The sequence below is a fragment of the Nicotiana tabacum genome, chromosome 22 (assembly GCF_000715075.1).
Source record: "Nicotiana tabacum cultivar K326 chromosome 22, ASM71507v2, whole genome shotgun sequence".
NCBI classification, from domain to species: domain Eukaryota; kingdom Viridiplantae; phylum Streptophyta; class Magnoliopsida; order Solanales; family Solanaceae; genus Nicotiana; species Nicotiana tabacum.
The window spans coordinates 198093571-198108181 of NC_134101.1; positions in this window are offsets into that span (position 1 = coordinate 198093571).

The window sequence follows — 14611 nt, forward strand, 5'->3', positions numbered from 1 at the left end:
GAAAGGAGAAAGATAAAAAGGAACAGAATAAATAACAAAGGAAAAAGATGACTCTTTAACACAAGAAACTATAAATAAAAACCTACCAAACACAGACACCGACTCTAATGGTCATGATATGCATATGTGGCCTATTCTGCGTCGTCAATCATCTTTCAAGACCTTCAATTGGCAATTCCCCATTTGATTCTTAATCTTATTCGACTTGTAGTGCCCGAAAAGTTTTCACCATCAAGTCTCTCTCATTTTGGTTTTTCTCTCAGCTTTCATCGCCTTATGGTGTCCGTGAAGATTTTCATCGATAAGACTCTCTCATTTGTATCACTTTCCAGCTGGGGATTTGGAGTGTTGCCGATATGACTCTCTCTGCTGGAGACTAGAGTCCTTTCTGCCGTGGAACAGAATGTTATGTTCGCCAGTAAGACTCTCATTTGTATGACTTGACATCTTTTGCAGACTGGTCAGAAGGTCTTTCTTTGGACCGTAATGTGGGTTTTTTGGATAGGTTTAGAAAGAAAGGGTATTAAAGGCTCAAAAAATAAAATAAATTTGGGTTTTAAATTACAACCTTCGAAATCACATTTGTTTACAACGAGCGCAACCCTTGCCCCAGTTTCTTGCTTGAGGATTATTTATTTATTATTATTATTATTATTTTGTTTTTAATTTATTTTTTATTTTTATTACACCATGTACACTGTGACCATTGTGGCCATTATGCACCCTATGACCGAGCTGTGAAGCGCCTACGTATCCTCTTTGAGGAATCAGGTCAAACGTAGTTCCAAATTCCTCTTTTTTCATTTGACTTTCTTTTGTTTTTTGTTATCATTTTTCTCTTCTTCTTTTTTTTTCGTTTTTTTTTTTATTTTTTTTCTTTACCTTCCAGGCTCGTATTTCCTAGTCGTTGCTATTGATTCTGAACGAGGGGTATGAAAGAAAATAAATAAGGCTCAAAAGAGGTAACGAATGATAAAGTGTTTAGGTAGCAGAACAAAATGTCTTCGTCATTCCAGTCTTCAAAACATGCCAAGTGCAAACAACACAATTGAACATAAATTTATAGTCTCTTCCGATGGTGCTGGACTTGACAATTATGTTAAACACTTGCTTTTTCATTTGTCATATCTAAAGCACTGCTGGGCGACACTCTCAGCCTCATGAACGACCCTCATGCCAATTTGGCGAATCTTGCATTTAACGGTTTTCTTTATGTTTTACTTGCCCCAGTTCCACATGACTCGGGCTTCAAATAATCTCAAACCGTTCTTATTTCCTTTAAATGCTTTGATCACCTTCCCATGGTCTTATGATTAACTTTTAAGATTAGGCCCAAACTGTGTGCGCATGTCATGTCACGAGAATCGGCGCTTAACAAAAATGATAAAAGGACTAAACAAAAAGATTACTGGAAACAATAAAAGATCGGCTTTTGTATTAGACTACCGGCGAAATGGTTTGAATAATAAAACAAACAAAACAACCTGAATAAAATCCTAACACAGCTTCGACAAAACAAACTGATATGACAAACTAGAAAGATAAGAAGGTTTGACACATGACAATATTCGGATTACAACCCTAAGAATAATCCGGACAACAGAAATGACAACAAAATAAGCCACCACAAGCTTCTCTCTTGCTAACCAAAGAACGGAGCGTCCTCCCACTTTATCAAAATTGGCATCTTAGCCACTGAGCTTCGCATCAATACTGCCAAGACCATTATCATCTTTAATATCATCAACCTCCGTCAACAAGTCCCCAATAGGATTCGAGAGCTTCTGTCATCAGGCCTAATCCCTGCAAAGTGTGCTTCTGGGTCTTGTATTTCCGGCTTACCACAAACCAACCACCTTAACTTTCTTTGTGATTCAAAACGAAACAGGTTAGAATGGACTCCGTCGGTCCCCATTATTAATAACATCTTTTTTTTTCTTTTTTTTTTGTTGTTGTGGTCGAATCTTATGGAGATTGCCTACGTATCATGACCCCGCATGAATCAGACCTTGCGTAGTTCGGACCAATAAAAGATAAACAATAAACATTTTTATCAATTTTCATATTAAAACAAACTGGGTTTCAAAGGTTTGAAGATGACCTACAAACTCGAAAATCAAACAACCCACATATTTTAATTAAAGATTTATAACCTCGAAACAAAAAGGCTAGCTTCCTTTCCCCGTTTGACAAATGCAACCAAACGACTATTTTTGCAAATGTGGCCCCTTCCAAATCTCACATGAATTTTGAGGTCGGGGAGGATTATTTCGACACTTTACAAACTTGTCCGTTCTTTTACGAAAATAGCCTTTCGACAACTGAAAGATACTCTAAGGCTATTTCGGCAAGAACGGTTTAAGACGCGGCCGAAGCTGGCTCGGCTTATTTTGACCAAAAATCCAAACGATATTCACCTGACCGTTGACTCTTTGTTTTTTTTTTCAAATTACAATAAAAACCTAGTGTTGCAAACACAACCCTTCAGCGCCTCGGGGACGAAGATTTTTAAGGCTGTGTGAGTCAACTAGACCAAAAATCCTAAACATGACCCAAAAGGTGGCTGTTTATGCAGAGTCAGCCTTCCGGCGTCCCTTTCGGGAACATTCGGCTATGTCTTGATAAAACAGCGTCACCCGACTTCTTTATGACAAAATTAAAAGTTGACATATTTTTTTTGGCTATTTTTTAGCAAAACGGGAGGCTGGACACCGCCCGACTTATTTATGACAAAATTAAAATTTTGACACGTTATTTATTTATTTATTGGTTTTTGGCTATTTTAGCTAAAAAAGGGGGGTTGGACCCGATGAGGGTTGCTTACGTATCTCACATCCGGTGAGAATCAAACCTGCGTAGTTCGGGCCAATTAACCGAACTATTTTAAAACAGGATTTTTTTTTTCTTTTTCATCAACAAATAACAAAACCACTTTCAAAGCACGACTCTTTTCATTTTCATTTTGGCATTTTCAGAAACAAATAAAAAAAATTATTTTAAAAGTAAGACTCTTTTTCATTGTCATTTTCAGGGGAAGACAAACTATTTTCCTTTTTATATTTTTTTTATATATATTTTTTTAAAAAAAAAATAAGATAGAACAACGACTTTTTTTTTTCTATTTTTCCTTTGCTTTTTAGTAAAACAAACTAATAAAACATTTTTTTTCATTTTCTCGAAATTTCGGCAGAGTTTTGACAATATTTAGGCATTGGGTTTTTTTTTTCAAAAATAAACAGTCAATTCCCTAACCGCTATTTCTTTTTCTTTTTTTTTTCTTTTTTTTTTTCAATTTCAAAATATTATTCCTGATATTCAAAAGTCAGTCAACACACAAGTCCGAATCAAATAAATGCGCAAATAGCAGCAAGTAAGATGCATCAGAATGATCATTTTCATTTTTTGGTACACCTGTCCTAGACAGACCCAACCCCTGTGTTGCGCTTCCGAAGTCAAATGCACGTGATGCAAACAAACGTTCCTACTAGGGATCCGGCATGAAGCTGAGTTATTCTAAGTGAAAAACCTGAGGCATATTGTTCTAGCCCTGGCTTACCCAAGTGGACAGCTTGAGCCGAAATGGGGGCAACGTACCGGGAGCACGAAAGTCTGCCTGGCCTAGTTACTTGTCCCAACTTTGTCTTATTTGGTATGACTTCTAACAGAAAGGTGGGCCACGCGCACGTGTACACCATAAATTCAGAAGATTCAGAAAGAAGAAGGGATTCGTAGCAGTTTTATATGCACAATTCAGATAATATTAAAGCGATAAAAGCAATATTTAGCACATTAAGCATAAACATGTAAAAATCAGATAAAAGCCAACTATAACAGTTATTTTAAGCTCGAATTCTTAAACCCTGAACCAGTGGTTCTGGGTAGTATCATCCCCAGCGGAGTCTCCAGAGCTGTCACACCTCCCCCCCCCCCCCCCCCGCGAGTGTACAAGGAGTTTTTCCAATTAAAGGACAATCGAAACGGGATTTGTTTATTTATTTCAGAGTCGCCACTTGGGAGATTTAGGGTGTCCCAAGTCACCAATTTAATCCCGAATCAAGGAAAAGAATGACTCTGTATTACAGTCCGCGAACCAGAAATCCGGATAAGGAATTCTGTTAACCCGGGAGAAGGTGTTAGGCATTCCCGAGTTCCGTGGTTCTAGCACGGTCGCTCAACTGTTATATTTGGCTTGACTATCTGATATAACACGTATTATAAACTTATGTGCAAATTTTATCCCTTAGCCGCTTTTATTAATTTTTTATTTATTGTTATTATTTTACGAAGAATTGTAACATTGTGAAAACGTATTTCAAACCACGTCGCAATCAATGCACCCATGGTTATCGACACATTTCGACTCCGTTGAGATTTGGATTTGGGTTACATAAATGCACACCCATATTTAAGAAAATAATTTTTCTTAAAGGCGCCTAGAGCGACTAGCGTATTGTCGATTTGGGAAAGGCCATGAAATTTTGCTATACGGCCAATTCCGATGTTCTAAATAATTAATACATACATTTGCGAGGGCCCCGCAATCTATACATTTTACTAAGCGAGGCTCATCTCATTTTATTTTAAATGAACAAATCTTAAAACGACTACATTTTTCTATTAAAATTAGTCTCTAAAATAAATAAAGAAAATCCTAATTAATTATGTTTTTTTTATTATTATTATTATTTTAAGAAAACATGGATTCTATTGTTAGATTAATACAAATACTGATGAAAAGGAATTTTACTCAAAAATTTCGAAATCATAAATAAAATAAAAATTCGACAACTAATATTTAAAAGAATCAAATATAGCTAGATTAAAACTCAGCATTGTTATAAAAAAATTATTGAGATTAATTATTCACAACCATTTGAAACTTGATTTAACCATAATTAATAAAGCTTATTAGAAAGTTTAAGACTTAAACGTTCTTCTAATCTTGCTTGAACTCAAGTCATGCCTTAATGCCTAATTTACGAAGTTTAATTTAAATTCATGCCTTAGCTAAATTTAGCTACTTGTTCATGATCAACCTACTGTTGATAATCTTGAAACTTCCATAACTAGTGAATTAACCCATTTTGCCAAACCGATTCATTAAAGACTAACTTATGTTATTTTTTCTCATTCCAATTATTATTCAGTAATACATGAAATAGCTTAAATACAATCAACAAAAGGAACAAAGAAAAACGAAATTAAAACTTCAAAATTTCATTCTTCATATGTATTCATGCTTCATATTTCGGTTTACAATAACCAGCGTGTCAGTTGTGTACCTGATATTGGAAACAAAAGAAGATGAAGATGAGAATCAGCAGCAGTAATAACAATACAGCACAACAACAACAGTCCAGCAACAGTAACAACCCAGGAACAGAGTTTACAAACCAGTGGAGCAGTAATCCCAAAAACAAAAACTTCAAGCTTCGATGAAACACCAACAATTAATGTTGATTTCAAACAATGAAAGAAAACATAAGATTTTTTTTTAGTTCTTTTTTTTTATTTGAAAGTTTTTAATACTTTTCGGAATTTTCTCTCTCTTAAATGTTCAACCCTTTTTCTCTCTCTCTTATTCTCTTTCTGTTCTGTTGTTTTTTCTCTCTATTTCTGTATTCTGTCTATTCTCTATATTCAGATTAGTTCCTCCTATCTGTTGTGTCAAGACCTCTCTATATATAATCCCAACCCTTTAATCAATTAAAATCAATCCCTTTCCCCTACCAAACCCATTATCTTCCCACTCATCCCCATTACATTAAATAAATATATCATCACCACCCCATTATATTTTGTCCCCCATGCTTCACTAAACAAATACAAGATTCTTCCCCACTAAATTTTGTCTTGTCCCCCCTTTATATTAAACAACTATATCACAACCCACCCCAATATATTTTGTCCCCCATGCTTCATATAAAAAATTACAAAATGTACAATTCCTAAACTACCCCTCCGACCTTATTGCAATTGCTATTTTACCCCCAAACGTACTGCGATTTACCAAATTACCCCATCAGCTATAACAAATCAATTAATCAAACTCAACAAAAATATAGTCAATATGACCAATTTCTACATAAATTCAAACAACAAATCTCATGAACATGATTTCTTCAACATTTCAACAACAAATCACATGAACATGATTGAACAACAAAGAACAACTAAAATTTGATTGAACAATATTTTTAGCAACAAACAAACCTATTTTCAGATTCAACAACAACAATCAAACAAGTATATTTAGATTTCTAAATTCAATAATATTGAACTTAAAATCAACTCTAACAACATTACAACAAACAATTCCTATATTAAACTTTAAACAAGATTATGAGACCAATTCAAGAAATAATCATAAATGGTAAACAAGAAATCAAGCTATACAAATTTCGGATTCAAGAACAAACAAACAAAGTATGAACATGAATGAAATCTATTTTAAACAACAAACATGATGGATTCAAACGATTAAACCAACATATTTCCCTAACACAACTAAATTCTTTTAGACAAATAACAAGATCGATGAAGAAACAATTATGAACTTAAACTTGAACTTAACAATATTAACAATTTCTAAAAATACATAAACACATGAAACAAATTGAAGAAACAATTACTTAAACTTCAATTTGTATCTCACCAACATTAGACTAACAACTTTTACCTAAACAATAAAACAAACATGAAATAAACATGAAAAACCACTAATTAAATTTCCATTTGAAATCTGAAAATTAATTCAATCAAAACACATGAACAAACTAAAAATTAATTCAAACGATAGACATGAACAAAGCAAAGCTCGAAAAAATAAATATAAAAACGAAATAAACTCAAAAATGAAACTCAAAAACAACTAACCGGAGATGAATCAACGACGAACTCGATTGTAAACAAATCTGTCCGGGCTTCGACTCAATGAAAAACCCTCGACCTTTGACAAAACGAAGAAGACGAAGCAACAGTAGACGTCGCAGGAAGCAGTTGGAGAAGAAAGCAGCCACAACTGCAGCGACAAGGCAGCAACAGCGGTCGTGAGCAGTAGCAGCACGAAGAGAAGAGATGCAGCAACAACTGCTCGGCAACGCTGTAATGCAGCAGCAAACGCAGCCATGGGTGGTCGGAGAAGGAAGCAGAAACAGTAGCAGCGGCGAAGGAAGATAAAGCGGAAACAACTGATGATGAGGCTGCCATGGCCAGCTGATTGACGCCCAAAAACGCGAGCAGCAGCAGCAGTTCGTCGAGGAGGAAGATGATGCAGTAGGGGAAACCATGGATGAGCTCAAACTCGACGATGACGAAGCTCGATGGAGGATGGCAGCTATGGAGTTGTTGGTGCGTGTGTGTGTGAGTGTGACGGGGTGAGGGGGAAGGGCTGGAGGGGGTGGTCGTTGGGTGAGGGGGTAGGGCAGCCATGGTTGCTTGGTGAAGCTTAGAGAAGTAGAAGATGATAGGGAGGGGGGTGGCGGATGGTTTATGTTTTTTAGGGTTTTGTTTTTTTTCTTTTGTTTTGTTTTACAAGATAGGGGGGTGTTGGATATTTGGGTTATGGATTGGGTCGATCCGGTTTGATATGGACCGGGTCGTGGGAAGGTTGGGCCATTTTTTGGGCCTGTGGCTTGAAATTGAAGAAGAGGCCCAATTCCGACTTTCTTTATATTTTTGTTTTCTTTTCTTCTTTTATTTTTCTAAAACTAAATTATAAAATACTTAACTTATTATTAAGAACTAAATTAAGTTATAAAAGCGCAAATTAACTCCCAATAACAATTAACGCACAATTAAATAATAATTAAGCATAAAATTGTATATTTGGACATTAAATGCTAAAAATGCAAACGATGCCTATTTTTGTAATTTTTATTTTTTTGTAAAACAAACTTAATTACTAACAATTGTAGGATTAAATCCTACATGCAAAATGCGACATTTTTTGTATTTTTATTAATTTACCAAATAAACATACACGGACAAATACAAATAATTATTTAAAAATATCACAAAATATCACAAAATTGCACACCAAAGAAAATTATTTTATTTGTTTGAATTATTTGGGAATAATTCTCATATAGGGCAAAAATCACGTGCTTACAAACGTTGTCTCCATCTGCATTGCATAAGGCTACCATTCTGCTTTCCGAGACTAAACGCTGTCTCCATCTGCATTTGCATTTGCATAAGACCAAACACTACCTCACTACATTTCAGGGGCTGAAAGATCGCCTCATATTGCATTTGCCTGGCTGAAAGATCGCCTCATACTGCATCTCATGGGCTGAAAGATCGCCACATACTCCATCTCATGGGCTGAAAGATTGCCACATACTGCATCTTATGGGCTGAAAGATCGCCAAATTATCCAAAGGTGTCATCGTTCTGAGGCACCATCTTCATAGCCCGAGAACACCATGTTATGGCTTGAGGATCCCTTTTTTAATCTTTACATATCGTTATTCAAAGGCATCAATGTTCGGAGGCACCATCTTCATAGCCCGAGAGCATTATTTCATGGTATGTGAATCCTTTATTGAACGCTTTATGGCCCAGGACATCATGGTCTAAGAACGTCATCTTAACTGTCCGAAGACAACATTCATGGTCCGACGAGAATTTGCATCATGTTTAAATTTATGCACATTATACACTTGCATTATTTCTAATTGCAGGTGCACCGGCGAGCAACGACCATCTCGGCAGGAGCGATCCCACGCCAGTTCCCACAGCCATATCAAACCTAATCATTCCCATAAACCTACCACGCACCTGACCCTAGATATTGCGTCGATTCTTGAAAAGCCTCCATCGGCATGCTCCGCCGACGGATCCTGAACTACATATAGCCTGATTCTTGTAAAACCAGGGATATGTAAATAGCTCAGAAGCCAGGGCACAGCCTAAACCTCTTTGAACCATTTCGCTCGGTCAAAATTAGTCATCATATCTTTACATGACAACTCTTTCATCCTTTCCGGGTAAAGATGGGCAGCTGTTGATACCCAATTTTTCCCTATATATTTTTAAATATGTAAAATACCTTCAAAATAGCATATGTAATGCATATATAAGTATGTCTAAGTGTTTTATTATTTTTCCTTAATTTTTTAAAGGTTTTTAAATCAATTTATTTCTCTATTTTTATCCATAAAAATCCAATAATAATTTCCAAAATTATTATTTTTAGTAATTAATTTATTGGACTATTATATTTATGCCAAAATATAGCTAAAATAATTTTTGCTTATTTTTACAAATTTATTTAGTATTTTTAAAGCTGAATTGCATATAATTGCAATATTGGCCTCTTTTAGGATTTAATTGTGTTTATACTTATGAAAATTAAGTCCAGTATTTTTAAATTATTAATTTTATGTTATGAATCATTTTAGTGCTTTCAATTTATTTCCAGAATTTAATTTGCTATTTGTTATGAAATAAATAGGGAAAAATGGCTATTTAAAATCTAGCGAGATTTCATTTCAATTACATCCTAAAATTTACCCCAATTTGAACCCAATTTTCCGGTCCAATTCCCCACTCAAACCCCACCCCCTAACCCAATTTGCCCGACCCAATCCGGTATCCCACCTTACCCTTTTAATCCCAACCATTGATCATTTAGATCAACGACTCCCGTTCCCCCTTACCTTTTTTAACCCTGAACGACCCCTAAACCTAAATCATTTCCACCTACTGCTGCCCTTGAATTCTCCTTTTCTCTCAACTCTCTTTGAAACTCTTACAAACCCTAGCCGCCACCATCAAACTACACCCTAATCCACCCTAAGCCCTGCGTGATCCATGGCCCCTCGTGGTCATTTGAGACATGTACCAGCCTCCCATTGCTCTTGGGTGTTAGTTTATGAGGTATTATGGCTAGTCCTAGAGGGAATCTGGTCCATTACCTGCTCGACATTTGTTCATGGCTCTTCTCCAGCCATCCACGACCTTTCTCCTGCCACTCATGGACTTTCAAGGCAGATCCTTGACTTTCCTAGGTAGATCGGAAACCTTCAAGGCCTTTCTTACCTTTTCTGGGTTTTTCGAAACCCTAATATTTAAGATCTTGCAACTTCCTTTCAGATCTGCTTTAGATTTGTACTTACTATGATTTTCTTAAGTGTTTCTCGAAGGTTCTTTAACTTTGCTTTCAAAACGACTCTTCATTTGTTTTTCGATTAGGGTTTTCCTTTAAGTTATTTCAAAAATCTCTTCTCTGATTTTGACGTGTTTGTGATTTTGCTATATTTTTCTCATGTTGTTCTTCTATCTGAGTTAGCATATTGAAAGCCGTAATTTCTTTTGGGTCTCGTTTGAATCCTGAAGTTGTTTGTTTAAATGTGTACTTGTTTAATTAAGCTCCTCGTTCTTGTTTGACTTATTTATCTGTCATCTTTTAAACTCGATTATTGTTAAAAAGCCCTAGGTCTTTGGATCTGAAATTGTTTGTTTGAGTACTTGACAAGATTGAAATCTTTGTTTTAGACTCTCTTTCTTTATGTAATGTCACGACCCAAACCGATGGGCCGCGACGGTCACCCGGTACCTTACTCAACTGAATGCCAACGTAACACATCTTTCTTATTATATTATCATATATACGTGACATACGTGCCTAATAGGCCAACATAATCATTTATAAACTCAAAACATAGGCCGACAAGCCCGTACAATCTTTCACGTACACGACATATGTCTACAAGCCTCTAAGAATACATAAATATCATAAAGGTCGAGACAGGGTCCAGCAATACTAAACAATATACGTCTAACTCATACTAACCAAACAAGCAACTCCGAAACAAATGGAGCACACCAACATCTTCCGCTAAGTGGATAGCCTACTTGGAGGGCTCTCGACCTGTCTATCGGGACCTGCGGGCATGAAACGCAGCGTCCCCAGGCAAAAGAGACGTCAGTACGAATAATGTACTAAGTATGTAAGGCACATAAATAAATACATAAGAGACATGGAAGAAATATAGAGTAATTGACTCAACCTATAAGTTTGGAAAACTTTGTAAATCATAAAATACTTATAGTGCCATGAATATGCATATGAATGTCATGTCGTGCATAGGTACATGTTTCATAACATCATCAGCCTCTGAAGGCATCCCATCATATCATCTCGGCCACTGTGGGCAAAATCACCAACGTATACCATCTGATCAGATGGTGGTGCGTATATAAAGCCATAACCTCTCCCACATACATATATACGCGTATATAACGCCATTTGAGTACATACATATATATGCGTATATAGCGCCGTTTGAATCATATTTCAGCCACTGTGGGCAACATCATCATCATATACCAGCTGATTAGGTGGTGGTGCGTATATAACACCGTAACCTTTTCCCATATCCCATATACATATATATACATATATACGCGTATATAACGCCATCTGGTCATGGGTCAATGTACATGAATGCAATGCATGAGAAGTATATCAATAAAATCTTTCGTAGTGTTATAAGACCATTATTCCTCTGATTAATATCATAAAGTAAACTATTTCAACCTACGTATTTTTCTGAGACCCCAAAAAATTATTACTGGGACTATTCTTGTTGTATTGTTAGGATGCTTGTAATCATTTAGTGCCTCAACCTGAGGACATCACATCCTTGTACTACGAATGTATAGAATGCAGTATAGAAGGTACTAACTATTTAATTTTCCTTTGCGAAAATGTAATTTCATGTTTGCTAAGTACTGATGATGTTAAAGTCAGAAAAGTGAAACAAATTACTTTTAAAAATTCTCTCAAGCAAGAATTCACTACCACCCTTGTTCATACCACCCAAGCTACCTGATACCTCCATTCCATCATCCTCTTTAACTCCGCAATCATTCAAAGAGATTTCTTCCATACCACCAGACATCAATATAATTATTGATTCGCTTGAATATTCTATGCAACCATCCAAACTTCTTTCCCCATCTTATCTTCATACCCTACTCTCCCATAATATGTCAACTCCAATTTCTTCCTCAAATGACCCGGTTGCTTTTCCACAGTTTATCACCGTGGAATTGGATGCACCCACTGACCCTAATATCTTCATTCCACTTTCCCTGGATGAGAAGGAAAGAATTTATAAGCCATGGAAATATGCGGTGATTGTCAAGCTATATAGTTAGAAAATTGGACATCAATTACTGAGGCAAAAAATATATGCTTTATGGAAACCTACGGAGAATCTACCACTTGTTGATCTAGGCTCTGACTTTTACTTGATTAAATTTCAGAAAGAGGAGAATACGATTCATGCTATAAATGATGGAACTTGGTTTATTCTTAATCATTTTTTATCTGTTAGGCCATGGGAACCAAAGTTCATTCCATCTGAAACCACCATTAACTACTCTGCTATTTGGCTACGTCTATCTGATTTGCCAACTGAGTTTTATGATTTTCAGATATTGAAGAATTTGGGTAAAAAGTTTGGAACATTACTATCCATTGATAATTGTACTTCCTCCACAATAAGGGGACAGTATGCTAGGTTGTGTGCCCAGGTTCCCTTGGATCAACCACTTTGTACTCATATTTTTTTGGCCATCATAAACAGACTATTGTATATGAAGGGCTTAATTGGTTTTGTGTTAAGTGTGGTAGGATGGGACATAATCAGTTGGTATGTTCTTACAAAATAACTCCTAGTTCGAATGAGACCACTACTGCTAACCCAGCCATAAATTCTAATTCAATTACTAAGTCTGCATCACCCAATGATGAATGGAAGGTTGTTACTTTTCCTACTAATTCAGCTAGGAAGATTAACAATGGCAAAGGAAATCTACACAGATCAGGTATGCCTTTGGATAGGAGTACTACTCCTAATACTTTTCCTTTTAATAAACTGTCTCTTAATAACTCTAATCACTCTTATAATTTACATAAAAATGAAATGCCTACTGGTGAAGCAATTCCTGTTACTACTGCTAATCCCTTTAACGCATTGGAATTAGAGGGCACTATTAATGCTAATCCTCCTAATGCTGACCTAAGAATCTCCTCAAACAAACAAACTCTTACTCAAGCACATCTAACCCTCCCTATCTCTACGGCCCAATCACACTTGGTTCACTTTTCACCACAACCTATCACCATGCATACAATATGCCACGACCAATTCCCTCACATGCAAGACCTAACCCCTCCCTTAACCATTAGACGGTCATCTTCATTTAATGATACCCAACAAAAGCCACAAGCAACACACAAGCAAGACAAAGGCATTATTCAATCACCACCTTCGAATTCTTCAAACCCTAGGCTAGTTTCCATGCAGGAACACAATCATGAGATATCCACTACCATATCTTATTTTTATTCAAATACACAACCTTCCACTTCATCAATCAAACCGCCTACATCCTCCATTTATACTCCTTCGGCTTTAGCTATACTATTATCTCCTACATCAGTCTTATCTCCTTTAAACACTGCCCCAACTACTCCCACTAAAGTATACAATGATTGCCAACAACTTCAACTACCTAAGAAGGTCACAACCCCACCCACACAGATAGAACATCTATCGTCTACTTCGTTCACAGAACCCACTCTCATTTCCTCCCTCCCACTTGATAATGGAGCCCAACACCATAATCTACACAGCTCAGTAACCACAAGCTCCATTAACTTTAGCATCTTGGCGAGAAACGGGCCTCCAGAACCATGCCCTAACCTTCACTATGGAGGTCAATCACCAAGAGGTGACCATCCTCATAAACAACCCAAGAGATCTTGCACAGATAATATCGGAGGACATGCAACTAGGGACGGAGTTATTTGCACGATACCATTAGTCCATGATGCAAGCTCCACTCCTCTCCACATATAAATCTCTAAACCTTCCAATTCCGGTATGGGACCCTACTCATATTTACCAACATCTAATTCATATGTCTTTTTATCCACCCCCTACCCTATCAACTTCATGGATACAACCATATGTGAATCCACAACCCCTTCTGCCTCTCTTAGAACCTCCAATACCACCAACACCAACCCATCTCTAGTCAACTCACCCCCGCCCAGTCCCAATAAAGAAGAACAAGACGACAATTTACAGGCGGAACTCGACGCAACAATCGTTTACAACAGGGAAACTCGTCCAATACATGCATGGCTCAATGGGATCAAAGTGTTTGTGCAAAAGGAAGAATACTAAAGAAAAATATTCGTAAGGTGTCCCCCAACCCTAAGGAGAGTCTCTTTTCGGCTAAGGCCCGCCACCAATCCAGAGGTGGGAAAATATGCAATGCTATTACTCCCAACCTTTCTCCTATGTCCGGGAGAGAGCAGGAGTAATTGGATGAATCAAAGCATAAGTCCTACGGCTGACCTAGAAGATACTCATATGAATTTTATCATATGGAATTGTAGGGGAGCACTTTCCATTGAGTTTAGACGTAATTTTAGATCTCTACTTGACTATAATAGGCCAGCGTTAGTTGTCCTTTTGGAAACACACTGTCAAACACATCAAAGTGTGAAAGATGATTTTAATTTTGATGGTATGATTGAGGTGGCTGCCACAGGCCATTATGGAGGAATTGCTATTTTTTGGTTGGC